The sequence below is a fragment of the Acipenser ruthenus genome, chromosome 3 (genome assembly GCF_902713425.1).
Source record: "Acipenser ruthenus chromosome 3, fAciRut3.2 maternal haplotype, whole genome shotgun sequence".
Classification (NCBI taxonomy): Eukaryota; Metazoa; Chordata; class Actinopteri; order Acipenseriformes; family Acipenseridae; genus Acipenser; species Acipenser ruthenus.
In genome coordinates, this window is record NC_081191.1 from 13,741,292 (window position 1) to 13,757,152 (window position 15,861).

At 35.7% G+C, this 15,861-nt stretch overlaps 1 protein-coding gene across 2 annotated transcripts in view; it reads left to right on the top strand.

Moving 5' to 3' along the window:
• The window catches only part of LOC117435346 (protein FAM171A1-like), a 79,427-nt gene that overhangs the window by 52,171 nt on the left and 11,395 nt on the right, over positions 1-15,861 (top strand). The window lies entirely within an intron of this gene.

Consider the following 15,861-nt stretch of genomic DNA (forward strand, 5'->3'; position numbering starts at 1 on the left):
TCCATCTGTATTTGAATTTAGCCAGCTTCATAAGACTGAAAGAAATGAAAACCAAGGCTTTAGCATCATTTGTTCCCAGTATGCTTTTTACTTCTTGTGTCAGACTTGCTTGTGAGGTTCTTTGACCAGACCAAAGGAAGCGTAGACTTTATAGTGCTACAGTGTTTATTTAATAATTATAAGCCTGCCTAGGGGTTGAGTTTATCAACCACTACCCACAGCTTCATTTTACTGTAGCAGGTAATACACCTGGGTTGCATCAATCACATTTCTTTAGGTGTAATCTCGGATAACCACAGAAAGGGGGTTGATACAGTCCAGGGTGATTTTCCCTCGTACTGTAAAATTATCTCTAAATAAATATATAAAATCAGTTCAAAGTGATTGCACTACAAATGCTATTTTTCGATACTATAAGACTTTAATTTATGAAGCCATTTTTTTCATTGATCAAATCTGTGCAGTTAAATAGTCAATCAGCATTATTGTTGTTGTATAGTAAGAGTACTAAGAAAACTGCTACATTTTTATAGCAATTTTATTTGCATTAATTATGGAGTAGGCTCACTGGGGTAGTATATGTCTTCCACATCCGGGTTCGTCTTTCTGAAAAATTAATCTGATTTGGTTAAGGAGGTGGAATATGATCCAGCAGGTACTTTCTCAATTAAAGTGACACCAGTCTAACCCTAATAAGCCTGCCTTCAATTGGAATGATGCAGCCAATGTACGATTAGGAGGTGTCAGGAGACAGTTGAGGTCTGTTACTGAAGGGATCGGCCTAGTACAAAGTGTTGTGGCAGCTAGGAAAACAAGACGGGTGCCAGGCCATTACAAATCTGAACAGAAGGATCTTGTATTTGATCCACCGGGAAACCATTAGCTGATGGAGCCTGGGTAGTCCAGGAGTAATTAATTTTAATTCAGTTGTAACTTTTTGATAAGATGTTTTTTGCTGAAACATTATTGTAATGGAGATTTATATGGGTGTTTCCCCTTAGAAATGGAGCTATCCTAGGCTGGGTTTTCCAGACTGTGCTGCTGAACCCAGGGAAGGCATTGTTAGACAACTGATGGGTGCAAACTACAGCTGCCCCTGAGCCACCTCTCACAACAGGGGTCATTTATTAGGCAGTGGAGCCTGAGGAAATAACACAGGGAGAACTTAACATTCATTAGAACCATGCTCCCTCGTTACTAAGGCAGCCCTTTATACCACGGAATGGGCAATAGGACAGCATAGTCATGATTTGCCCCATTAAGCACTTGTATTCTCTTTGTAAGACTAAACACAAATTGCAAGCCTGGGAAACCATCTACAGTATCCATCAGAAAGATATGAATACTTCTCATGTGGTTTGAGTTGGAGGTCAGTTTATTAATGATTTAATAATGATTTATTAATCAGACCTATAATCCCCCTCATTTCAGGCTTCAGTTTCTAAATATTGGGGCATCAGGGTGGACATTTGTTTAAAAGGGAGACAAACTCCGAATGAGTGTTTCCTGTTTATAATGTAATGTCAGTTAGCCTTTTCTGAATCTGTGTATCATAGAGAATTGAGTAAACCCCATTTAATCCATGTGTGCAATGTTATGGTTTAGAGGAGAAAAGTTAAGCACACCATTTTTATAAAGGTGTATCATTGATTGTGACTAGCCAAATCTCCCATATAATCCATTTTGTTTTAATGTAATCTCACGCAACTCAATTACCATGGAGATGTTAAACATGAATTTAGCACAGATAGTTGGACTTTACTCATTCTTATTTGGTATTAAATATATGTTTTTTTTTTAGATACATACTAGACAAAAATAGCAAAACAAGGCAGTAAATCACTATTCTCAATGTAATTGATCCCCATCATTAGAACTATGATAATACTAGGGGTGGGAATTTTGAATAGTAAGAATTTTGAATATACCAAGAATAAAAGTTTCGAATACCCGTTACTCAGTTACTCATAAGTGACAGGTCCTTTAGAACGTAGCAGCAGCAACCACTCATAGGGAGGCATAGATAAATACATCAACAGTAACAGTGAAGAAACATCTAAGACATCTAATGTATTCAAAGTACAAAATGATTTAAACTAGAAGTAAGAAATAAAAATACAATTCAGAGGGTTTTTAACTATAAAACACAGAACTTTATAAAAAGGACCTTCAAAACTTTCAACTGCATTTAAAACCCTTTGACGACTCGTATTAAACACACAACACCACTACTAACAAAGAACAACAAAATATGTTTGCTCAGTAACATCTATGCTATAATATATAACATAAATATGAAATGTACTATACCCATACTTGCTGATTCCATAATATCATCATCATCATCATCATTTAAAAAAAAAAAAAAAAAGTCTGATTGGGGATATCAAGCCGATACCAGTAGGAGACTAATAACAGCAGAACTCCATCAACAAAGGCTTAACATCGCCAGAGTAGTTTGTCAGCCCGAGACGCATCACCTCGCCAACCACTGCGCACAGTAAAAGATGCAATGCTTTGTTTGTTTTTTGCCACATTCTGTGTTTTCTTCCAAAGTAGCAGATGGGTGCCTGCATTTTAGATGATTTAGCGTTTAACTCATTGATTCACAATACGAAATACCTGTGCTACAGAGATTACATTGCATGGAGGTCTCGTTTTAACCTTTTTTCAAAATACTTCCATGTTTTTACCTTAGCCAATAGCAGAGCTAGGTAATGAAGGGTGCCCGCCTCCCTGTCAATTCAGTCAGGTGACAATTGTAGTGGCTTAGAGATTAACTTCCTCTTCTCTCAAAAATACCAAATGTGTGCATGTTTAATGAACGAGTACTCAAAACTTGATCAAAGTATTACAGTAGTAATTTTATTTAGAATAATCAAATATTTGGACTTACCCCTACATAACTTAATAATCTTTGACATGTTTATACTGTAGTATCTAATCTTATAATGTAGTGTCTAATCCAAACAATAACACTTCTTCTTTCAATGACAACCTTAAACAATTTAACTGTTCTATTTTCAAATTTCAAAATAACCAAAGAAAACACACAGTTTTAGCATGTATTATTTCTGAACCTAAAATGATATTTTATTGTAGTTAAACAGAGGGTTGTTTTTTTTTTTGCTAGAAAATGTTTTTACTTGGATTGGCATGACATCTTAAAAAAAAAAAAATGAACTGATTGAATTACACTGTAATAAAATGGTTCCTTGTGACTTCGTTGTTTGTCGAAGTGTCTTATGATCACAATCTAGAATGAAAGTAGTAACGTATATGTTGTTATACATTTAATTGTTCATTTCCGTGTTGCAATAAAGTACCTTTTTCATAAGACCTTACTGTTTAAAGTTCATACAGTAAGTGTTTTAAATTCCTGTCACACCTGGCTTAAAATCCTCTTGTTCTCTTGCTGAGCTCTTAATGAAACAGACTTTTCAGTATCACATTACCCATCACTGCTTTATTGGAGTTTAAAGAGCAAATTATCTGTGTTGCCATGTGAAATTGCTTGAGCATGGTTTCTATTTCCCTGGAGTTCATGGTTGGTGTAGGGGTGATATTGGCCATATATGAATGATAAAGACCCATTTTAGATGATTCTAGGGAAGAGCCTATAGAACAATAGGCCTACATATAGTGCAAATGGATATTACAGATTCTGTATGTTTCTTTGGATGATAATTTTAGTTTTTGAAACTTAAGGAGATGTGATGAAATCGTTCATGTTTTGTTTTGTTTTATTTGTAAATGGCAGATGTTCTGGAGCATAGTAATAACGATAAATGAAAAAAATACCAAATTCACAATATTCAGTGTCAGAAAGATCTCTATTGTTGCGTTGCTTTGGAATATTTACAAATCCTCAGAAGGGTCTTTCTCCAGTTCGACATGGGGTGGGATACCGTTCTGAATAAGATGGCTTATGTTTCTGGGCAGAGGTGTTGCTCCCTTGGAAGTTGCTCCCTCGGTGCACAGTTCCGCTCCTCAAGGTCCGGAGTCCTCCAGGCTTAATATATATGAATTGATAAAGACCTGGAAGGAGGTTATTATTATTTATTATTATTATTATTATTATTTATTTCTTAGCAGACGCCCTTATTCAGTGCGACCTACAATTGTCACAAGATATCACATTATTTTTGCATGCAATTACCCATTTATAGAGTTTGGTTTTGACTGGAGCAATCTAGGTAAAGTACCTTGCTCAAGGGTACAGCAGCAGTGTCCCCCACCTGGGATTGAACCCCACAGCCCTAACCACTACTCCACAAAAAATACTTGCCTGAAGAAGAGACATTTGAAAGCTTGTGATTAATTATTGTTTAGTTAGTCCAATAAAAGGTATCACATCTCTTTCTTTTCAATCATCTCTGGACTAATACGGCTACCATTTCATCTATCAAAACAAAATAGGAAACAGTTCTAAAATACATTAGTGGTAAAAAAAAAACTTGATTTTTATTGGTGATGCAGGAATACCAAACCATGTGGTTTATTGGCCAATGGAAGACCTCTTATCTAAACAAGATGGAAAGACATGAAGCAGAGACATGTACAGGTAGTCTAGTAGATAGTAGACTCCTAGCTTTGCAGAATATGAAAAGTAATCTCTTGCTTCCGGTTACTACCCAGGATGCACTATACCTCAAGGGTAGAATAATGGGAATGTGGATAAGATGCTGCTGCCTTTCTTTGCAGTATTTTAAACATAACAAGCTGTCTTTTGTTTTCGGCATAAGGTCTGCAGTTAATGCTTCCTTATGGAACAGGAAAAACTGAAGTGTCATTGTTATATTTCTTGAACATTCCTTAGCTCATTTTGTGATGCTTTTAATACTGTGAATTTAAGATAACTGTGCTTGGATATGGTTGTTTACCTACCAGTTCTAACAAGGGAATATTTGGTCCAGAACCCACAAGTGTTTTTAATTGGCCCACTGGGTAGCTCCAAAGGGGATCCAGGTGCAGTGAGGTCACACAAGAAAAGGCCATGAAGTTCCTCCATGTTGGTGAACTGTTTTGATCTGTAGCCATGGGAGGTGCCTCATTAACACTTATTAACTGCATTCCAGCAGCTCCCTTTGCCCACCATCAGGTGTGGCTTTCATTTATAGATCCAAGAAAGAGATGAAACCATGCCACTCTTTTAGTATCGTTTAAAAAAAAAAAAAATGGGATAACCTGTAGCCCTGTCTAAAGCAGTATGACACAATTGGCATGATTTGACTGGTACAGTACAACATATTGTTTATGGCTTGTTTAAAGAAAGAAATGTTTCTGTTAAATTGAAAGTGTTATTCTAGCACCACTAGAGTGTGTGCTTGTTTGTGTACAGTACTGTACAAGTGTGTGTCCTCATGGACTGGCCTGGTGGGAAACCGTTGCATCCTGAGCCAGCCCTTGGCAAGGACCTGATCATCATGTTGCAATATCTGTAAAGTTTCAAGAGTCACTTGTGACGTGTTTCTATTTCCAATGGACCTGTCAAGCTGAATTGTAGCGTATGTTTACTCCCTGTCAATATCGAACATGTTGGAACAGGAAAATCATCTTCTGATGTAGGCTCATATTTCATTCTCTGCCTCTTTGCTTGAAATGGTAATGCAGTACTGATGCAGCGATGACTTGGGAGCATTGTGTATCCCTGTGATTTGTGTTTGCAGTTTTAACCATTTTTAATGTACTGCAACTACAAAGGTCATTCTTATTGTGGCCTTTTTTCCATGCTGTCGTCTGTCATTTAGCTGAACAAGACACACCGCATAATGACTGGCTTTAACAAAATGGAAGGATGGACAAAGTGGCAGTCACCAGTGTTTTTCAATTAAAAACCTAAAGTACTGTACTGCACAGTACTTCACTGGCACACAATCTCGAATGCATGCTGGTTACTGAAAATCCGTCTGTACCTCTTGTACTGTTTTTTAGGATCCGTGAAATTAGCTGCAGAGCATTTATGTTGCTTTTTAGTGCCAATGTGACACCTCAGATCTTGAGATCTGAAATCAACGAAAGGCTTCTGATCGCAAGAGACGAAATGGCTACCCACAGCAAGCAAGGTACACGGAAAGAATTTCCCAGAACACTAGTGATAACCTTACTGTAAGTGGACTAACATTTCAATAACTGCTTTAGCTTGGACCGCTGTCAGCAAAGCACATCCATTCAATATTGGATTTTTTTTCACAATGGCAGTAGGTGTGGGAAGGGAAGCTCATTAGGTAAATTAGTTCAGGAGGGGGATCAATCTACGGTATACCATCACTTGTCTCCTAGTTTCAACAGAGCAGGTATAACCCTAGTCTCATTTTAATACAAAAATATTAGGCGACTGTTCTTCCTAAATAAACAAAGTCTGAGAGATTTGAATGTAATCCAAGTAGACAAGTGCTAATCTGCTCTGTTTCTGTAAAGTTACTTGTTGCTGGAAGTTAAATAATAACTTTGCATCAGAGGGTGTTTTTGTATACTTCTGGCATCATTTCCATGGCCTTTTTATTAGAAACTTGTACTCCAGACCCGTACAGATGCATTTTCCTTCACTTACCATATGAGGGCCCGTCTTTGAGGAAAATGACCAGGATAAATTTAGGATTAATGTCTGTTGAGTACCATAGTTATCAAGACTCTAGATGCCCCCTACATTTTACATAAAATTCTATTTGGTTGGTAATATGCAGCAAGGATCGTTCATCTTAAGAAAATTAAATTGCGGATTATCAGGTTTTTCCAGGACATCCCTCAATTTATTGTCTTGAAGTATTAAAGTGAATTATACATTTCCACGATTTTTAAAGGGGACCTGTTTGTTTTACGGAGGTTATCATAACTGTATGTGTTTGAAACAAAATCAGAGGGGCCTTCCAAAACATTATGACTTGGAGAAAGCTACTAGATCAGAAGTGTGTGTGTGTCTGTCTGTCTGTCTGTCTGTCTGTCTGTCAATTATTCCTCTTGACTTGGGTTTTATGTGTTACATCAGGGGTGTCCAATCCTGCTCTTGGAGGGCTGGTGTCCTCCTGGTTTTTGTTCTAACTGTACTCTAAATTAATTAATTGGGCCAATTAAGCTTCTAATAAGCACTTAATTGGTCCAATTAAGTAATTTAGGGTACAGTTGGAACAAAAACCAGGAAGGACACCGGCCCTCCAGGACCAGGATTGGACACCCCTGTGTTAAATAAATCAAATTCACTGTTTTAAAAACAATGACAAGCAAAACTGGGTGGGTTAATCTTTAGATAGAAAATAGCTAACCCTTTGTTTTTGTATTGGCTCATTTTTTATTTCTGTTGGCATGTTTTTCCATTCCAAATCAAAACTTGTGTTTTATGCCTGTGTTCTATCTATGTTTAATTGGAGGTACAGTAGTGACTATGTGGCCTGTGCTGGTCTGTTGTATGAAATGTTAGGTCAGCCCATGTTAGAAAGTTCTGGTATAGAAAGGTGTTTCATAGGGAGTTTGCACAATAAGTATCAGTTTCTGCAACCCACATGGTATAAAGCTGTATACTATAAGCTCACTGCAGAAATAACAACTTCACTGTATTCCTAATGGAAGTTTGGTGAAAACACTGTAAAGGGATTATTTGTTCTATTTTGTGTTTCATGGTGAAAAAATCTTAGAAGGATAGTCTTGTGGCGCAAAATGTTTTGTTATTGTATTTGTTTTATTACTTTAATTTGAGATATTTTTAAACCACCACCACACTGTTTTTAATTAGCTGACTCCTGGTATCTGTCATGTTTGTGCACTTCTGTAATTCTCTAGTTGAATAATGGGAGGCAAACGGGAGGACAACCTAGATTGCATAAACTCCTATAGTGCTTTGTTCGTGTACTGGCTTACAGATTTCCACATAGCCAGACAACAGTTAATCAAGAATAATCACACAGACTCTGTTATTCTAAGTTTAACGAAACAGAGTATATATTTACTCCTCTGGTTTATTAAAGCTTAAATGGATCAAGTGATCGCAGATCTGCTTTGAATCCTAGCTCGTAGACAGGCAGTCTGGTGTCTTTGCAAACTAACAGCATTAATAATTAAAGCAATATGGTTACATCACGAACCTCAAGCAGTCTAAGGCACCCAATTACACTAATGCATACAATATAACAGCATCTCTAAAGCTAATAATAAATATAAAACAAAGAAAGGACAGTTGTCCAAACCAGAGGCGCTGAATACAACACCAGCAGTCAGCTTTGCAAAGAGGTCTTCAAAAGATGGACCAGTCAGTCTGTGCTACCAAATTGGTCTGATAACTATTATTTATTTATTTCTTAGCAGACGCCCTTATCCAGGGCGACTTACAATTGTTAAAAGATATCACATTATTTTTACATACAATTACCCATTTATACAGTTGGGTTTTTACTGGAGCAATTTTAGGAAAAGTACCTTGCTCAAGGGTACAGCAGCAGTGTCCCCTACCAGGGATTGAACCCACAACCCTCCGGTCAAGAGTCCAGAGCCCTAACCACTACTCCACACTGCTGTAGTTTTGCGCCCATATTTATAGGACTTTTTCTCTCCTGTCGTGCGTCAGAAGGCTTAATTAAACCAAAACATCTGGTTTGTTAGGCGGCCTTTGTCTTTTCTCTAAAACTAATAATATATGTTCCTGTACCTCCCACTTAAGATAAAAAAATACATATAAAAGCGAGGGGCCCTTAAGTTAGAACACCTTTTTTGTCAGTAAGTTTCACCTTTCTGGTACCATGTGAATCCTAGTACTTTAACCGAGAAGAATAAAAAGCTAGAGGTCATCTTGCCCTAAGTTGCAATGATAAGAAACTTACTACATGCACATTCCATGAGGCCCCATCATGGTTATTGAATTATGTCAGTGTTTCATAGTTCAGTATCCAGTTTATGTCGAGGATATCGGTGCTCCCAGCAGGATTGGAAATCCTTTTCTGGTTTTGTTCTTAAAGGTTCCTTAAAAGCCACCACAGGGTCTGGAATCCAGCACTGAGCATCACAAGTGTGTGTAACAGTCTCAAATACCTGACACCTGCAGGACACCTGAACTCTAGTAGCACGATATCCATCTTTGCATTCTAACTTTCCCAATGACATCATATCACCTGGTGAGTCTCATCACATCCCAAACATTCAATTCTCCTTACATGGTCTAATTTAACATTTAAATGGGAAAAGGATCATCCCTGTGAATCATCAGGGGCACACTCAAACACTATCCTACAATGCTTTACCATATGGGTACTTGCAGGACACGGTTTTTGTTCTGCTAGTGACAGCCCAGTTCTGCATTTTTGACATCCACATATTAGTCTGGACACATGCTGGTCTGTCCCCCTTTTCAGAGAGAGTTTCCCACAGGAAGTAATGGTTCTGGACTGATAACTATTTCATTCATACATTTTCAATTTGATCACAGAGGGCTATTTTGTTAGGTATTCCTATCCAAAATATCTGAGTTGGCCAGAATCCACTATTGTTCATATCAGAGGGTTCCCAAGCTTCATTATCATCGCCATCATCAGTGGGAACACACCTGATACGTGACCTGTGTAATGTCAGAAAGTGGTACGCTGTCAGATTGCAAATGGTATGCTGTCAGATTTTGGTACAGGTGCAATCAATGGCGATCTGATGGGTGTTTTCCTGTTGTACATTTACCATTTAATTATACTTTTTTTTTTTTGCAAAATTAAACTGGAAACAGACAATCAATTTCTCTAAAAAGAAAAAACAATTCACAAGAAGTCCACAACAAAATTGCACAAGTAAAAAAAAAAATGTAGACGACCCAATGTATTGCATATGATAAATATTTCCATACTATTTTCTTAATGGTGGAAAAATATGGCAAATTACATTAAAAATTATTTAAAAGACTGGAAAATATGATGTATTAAATTAAAAGATGTAAGACTGAAAACAGCATAACATACCATATTTGAATGGGCGCTTCCCTGCTTTCTTAGCGCGAGCAAGTGCAGTGCACCGAGTAGCACTTTAATGCATACCTGAGAATAACACTACACAGGTAAGAAATTAAAGATACTTTCACCTCGGACTATAGCATCTACTTTGACTTCAATTCGGGTGAAATCTGCCAATCTGATTTAGACATTGCCTGAACTGTATATATACTGTGTTCTTAAATAGTACATTTAGTGTTATTTTTTATTGTTTTGCAAAACAGAAACGTTATGTTTCACTTTCATTGCATTTGCTTAAGTCTGTAATACAATGATGCATTTACAAGATTGTGCTTCAGTTCATTTGATTTTAGATAATGTATTTTTTATCATTTCTCTTTTACACAAAAACATTATTTCTGTATTTTCCCCTTTGTGTCGGTTCATAATGGAATTAAAAAATGAAGTTAACACAGACGGATTTCTGTGTTTGACGCTGCACAGCGTATTGTTAATGTGTTTTTCCCGCATCCATAATAAATTATTTTCTTTTTAGCAAATGAAGGGGTATTAAGCTATCAATCAGTACTTCTATCATATCAGTCTGATATATCTGCCTATTTGATGGTAGGCAATTTTCGATTTGAGACTTTAGTGCCTAGTTTTACACTGAATTTGCCAACTGAATTCATTGATGTTGCTTGCAAAAGTATGAATACAGCTTATATGATTCTTTTTTTTTTTTTTTATTTATTTTTGTTTTCAGTAAACTCAAAAATATTAAGGTGACCAATGTTCTATTGTTTTCAGTGCAAACAAATACATTCTATTCCAGAGATTCAGGGAGCTCAGCAAAATCAAATGATGTATTTTTCAAGAATGCAGTTTTAGAAATGTATTTCTGCAGTGTTTAAAATACTTAGAACACGGTTTAATTAGTAAAGAGAAAGGCTCGTTAAAAGTCAAATAATTACTTACTTGTTTACCATACTGACATTATTTTTTCCTTAATAAAAAGTAATGCAAAAGAGAAAAAAAAACTTGCTTGATTTGGTTGCAATTGGATTGGGGGGAGGATGTTTACGCTACAACCTAACTCGCTTCCAATTTCTTATTCTTAATATGATTGGCTGCAAAGACAACAGGGCTAACCAGTGATTGGATGTTTTGTTGGGTGGGTTTTTATTGTGTACCGTTTCCTAGTAACTGTATTATTACTTGTGTAATAGAAAATAAGAAATGACTCGTCATTAATATGTCCCGGACTCAAGTCCTTCAAGTCTGCCTTACAGTAACAATTGAATAGAACAAAAATATTTTTGTGATAACGATTGTAACAACTAGTGGTGATGTTTTTTTTTTAGAGCCTTTTTTAATCTGGTTAGAGAAAATAACCTTATAGAATTTGGAACTTTCTAGTGTCTCTTGGCATTTAAAAGGAATATAGGAAAATGTGGAACATTCTAAAGAAGACTATTAACGTAAATGTTAATAGATTAAACCTGTAAAACATTATGTACTTTTTAAACTGTCATATTTGCAATAATGCATCCCATATGCTCTAGATTCAAATATGTAAAAAGTTCAAGTGAAAGCTGCCCTGTGTGCAGTATTTTGCACTTAGTGTCAGCATATGAAGAGTGTGGGCTAAAACCAAATACACAAGAATATGAAATACAAAGTGTAAATTGCAGGATGGAGTGTTGGCAATGCAGCTAAGGTTAAACATGGAACCAAGCTTTGACTACCAGTGCATCTGTTCCAGAAGCACATGATTCCACAAGAATCAGACAACTGGAGGAGAGTGCGACCGAAATGAATGATCTCAGGAGATCTATATTTATTCAGCTAGTTACTTGGCAACACACAAACACAACAGTGCTGTAATCTGATTCGGCAACAAAGAATCCTGAAATTTCTGCAGTGTTTGCTGGCGATAATTATTCAATGAATAACAAAGTTAATGCACTGAAGAGACTTGTTAAAATGAGGTCTTGGGCAATGATTCCCTCACAGATGTTATATTCAGAGGATTTGTTACAAGTCATTTGGCTGGCACAAAGTGAAAAAAGAAAGATAGGGTACAGCATTTTCATGGTACTCCTAACATGTTTGTTTATGGTTAACTTCTAGTTCTGCCCATTATTATTATTATTATTGTTATTATTATTATTTGTTTCATTTAGCAGATGCCTTTATCCAAGGCGACTTACAGAGACTAGGGTGTGTGAACTATGCATCAGCTGCAGAGTCACTTATAGCGTCTCACCCAAATGACGGAGCACAAGGAGGTTAAGTGACTTGCTGAAGGTCACAGTGAGTCAACCACTGGACCACACAGCCTTTATAGATCGTTACATATATATATATATATATATATATATATATATATATATATATATATATATATATATAGGTAATGATCTTACAGCAGCTGTCCTGCATAGTAATACCAATAGAATCTTAAAAAAAAAAAAAAATGTGAATTTGGTCTTTTTAAAAGTAATTTTATTATTATTTATATTTTAGTAAATGTAACACATTTTCACAGAACAACTGTTCTTTTGGGCCACTGTCAGTCACATACCTGAAACACAAGACGGCTGAGCTGCATTTCCAACATCAGTTGTTTAATCTACCATTAGAGCTACATACTTGGCTTCCTGTACATCTGCATGTAGCAGAGCCTGAGGCACCAAAGAGATTAAGCCGTTCTGAATCTTGTTAGAGTTACTTGAATACTGTGGCCATTGACAAGTGATTGCTTAACATGCTGTTGTAGTCAGAAATCAGAGAAAGTAATTCCACATAATGACCGCTGTTTGAGGATTTAGTGCCTTCATCGTGCCCTCTGAATGCCAATTCTTGCTTGCCAAGGTAAACAACCGAATCAATCAAGCATTTAAGAACCTCACAATTTTTTCTTATTTGCTCATTGTGATGTATTGTAACCCTACTCTTCTGCTCATCCAGTTGAACATCAATCCAGGTCTGTCCAAAGATTTTAAGTATAACAGTGACTCACAAGTGACTTTGGGAATGCTCATGTTTTTGTGCTGACTTCGATAGACATCCTAGATTGCTGTAGCCAGTGCTGTTCCATATCGCCTTTTCTGTACTGAACAAAAGACAGTTCCAGCAGTATTATTTTTTTTAATTGACAGCTACCAGTTAGCCACGGATAGCTTTCATAAATTTAATTTTGGATGTGGCGAGGATATCCCTTCCCTTCCTGTGTCAGTTCGGGTATTTGTGGTGTATACCTCCATTTTTTCTGAGAAAGTAATTGAAAATTGATTTGTAACCAAATCGACTACGATGTCTCAATTGTCCTGAATTATTATTTTTTTTAATTTGTAAAAAGCCATTCAAAATATTACTTCAAAGTTCTCAATATAATTCTCAGTAACAGCCTCCGCTCACTTATGATTGGACTGCCACAGAGAAAATGCATATCTTCTATTCGTGGTTTTTATTTTATGTAGAAAAAATTAATTCAGTTAATTTTAATCCTATATATATATATATATATAGGTTAATCATATATATATATATATATATATATATATATATATATATATATATATATATATATATTATAGTAATGTATGTGACGGATTAAAGAAAAGAACAAAATGTGAAAGGACAATGTAAACCAACTGGATGGTAAATAAAGAAATTAAATAATGTAAAGTGTTTGGGATCAGAATTAAAGTTGGGTTAATAAATACACTTTGTAAATAATAACTGTTAAATAAGGGAAAGTAAAAATAAATAAGTTTGGTTTAAAATAAAGATTGTTATTGTACAGAGACAGTACTTGAGGGCATTAGGACCCTGCAAGTCCAGTTTAAGTTAATTGTTTGTAATTGTTCAATAATGTAATCAGTTATGTTTTTAAAAGGTGTGCGTGTGTGTGGTTCGAGGAATGTGATGGTAGGAGTTTGTTTGGAGAGTGAGAGTGAGAGTGAGAGAGCGAGTGGAAGGATTATTGTTATTACTGTGAGAACTGGACAACAAACTATTGGAAAAGGTATTTGGACAACGGCTTGGATTGTGATTTGGGTAACAGGCTTAGCCTGCCTCGTTATTAGTTAGGGAAACATCTGTTTAGATAGGACCAGAGATCGGGTTAGGTTTGTTTTGTTTATTTTTCCTTTATTGTTTTTAAATTAATAAACACTCGCTACGGCGTTTTCTCGCATCCTGGTTGTCAAGTGTTTATTTGAAGAAGGAAGACCTGTGACCAGAAGGCAATCCAGAGAGAGAGAGAGAAGGAAGCAAGTCAATTGAGGTCCATTTCTGTCTTGAATATATGATACAGGTCATACTTGCAGAAGAAATTAATTCTATATTAATCAACTTTAATTATTTCATGATGCAATCCTAGTTTTTGTTAAGTGGAATGCAAAAAAAGAAATAAAACAGTGAGTCAATATTGTTTTTTTTGTTTTTTTTTCGATTTGTACAATTCCCCCTTTTAAAGTTACTACTTTTTATGAAAAACTGTCTATAAATGGCAGAGATTATTTATATAAAAAAAAAAGTGTTGTCTACTTTGTTTTTACTTAAAATACACACAAGATTGAACTACTGTATTGCATTCTTTTGTTTCGTAGTTAATTCACAAGGGCAAAGGTAAGACTTGTCTTACTTCTGGGATATTTTTCAGCTTTTATACAGTGTTACATATAATGGCTTTGATAACGTTTTGAAAATGAATATCCAAATGAATATCTAAATCTTGAACGAATATTCGAAAATGAAAATTCCATGTTAGTCTCAGCAATAATTATACTACAGCCCATTGAAATTGAACTGGGTGCCAAAACATCTCTCTTTTAGTTCCATACTAGGCGCTGCTACTTGATTATTACATATAGATACCTTGAAATATATTAATAATTCAAGTTACAGTACTCATCATTGTGTGTTATATGGTTTGGTTGGCTGGACCTCTTTGGCATTGCAAAGGTTGAAGCACTGGCATATTTTTTTTATACAAGGCTATTCTATGTAAGATACCTCCATATATAAATGAATACTTCACAGTCGCTTGTAGTAACTCCGGTCTCAGATCGCACTCATTTTTGTATTTTATGGTTCCTAAAGTGCGCACTGAGGTTGCTAAAAGATAATTTGCTTATTTTGGTCCATGGTCTTGGAATGAATTACAGTCTAAACTTAACTTGCAGTCCCAAATAACTTTAGTACAATTCCAGAGTAAGCTGCATGATTATTTAATTGAGAGTTGTGCTTGTTTTAAGTAGTTGATTACACCTGTCACTAATTGATTGTCACTAATTGTTTATTGTATTGAGTATGACTTGTCTGTGTTTAAAAGGTATTTTATTTTTGTATTTGTATGTGTGTATTGTAATATGTTTTATTGAACTGCTGCTACCTTTCTTGGCTAGGTCTCAATTGAAAGAGGTTTTAATCTCAATGTGATTTCCTAGTAAAATAAAGGTTTCAATAATAATATATAGATTTCTTACAGGACTTTTGTGAAATTGCTTACATATACTTAAGTAAGGATGCTATTATATCACAGAGGTCATGACTTTCACGGAACCTCTTGCCATTTGTTTCCACTTGCCGTGAAAATTGGAAGTGAGCAGTACAAATCTGTTGAACTGCCAGCAGTGCAATTTTAAAGCAGTTAGCAAACGCCAAATAAAGGTGAATACTTGTACAGAACTACAAAAAAGTGGCGAAGTTAATTTCTAAGCAACTATAGCAGAGAAATATCCCAAAAAATTTCATAAAAGCTGAGGGACTAGCTTAGTTTAAAGGAGAAACACACTTTTCAAATGAACTCTTTTGTGCAGAATATATACCCATCATAATTATTATTATTATTATTTATTTCTTAGCAGACGCCCTTATCCAGGGCGACTTACAATCGTAAGCAAAAACATTTCAAGCGTTACAATACAAGTAATACAATAAGAGCAAGAAA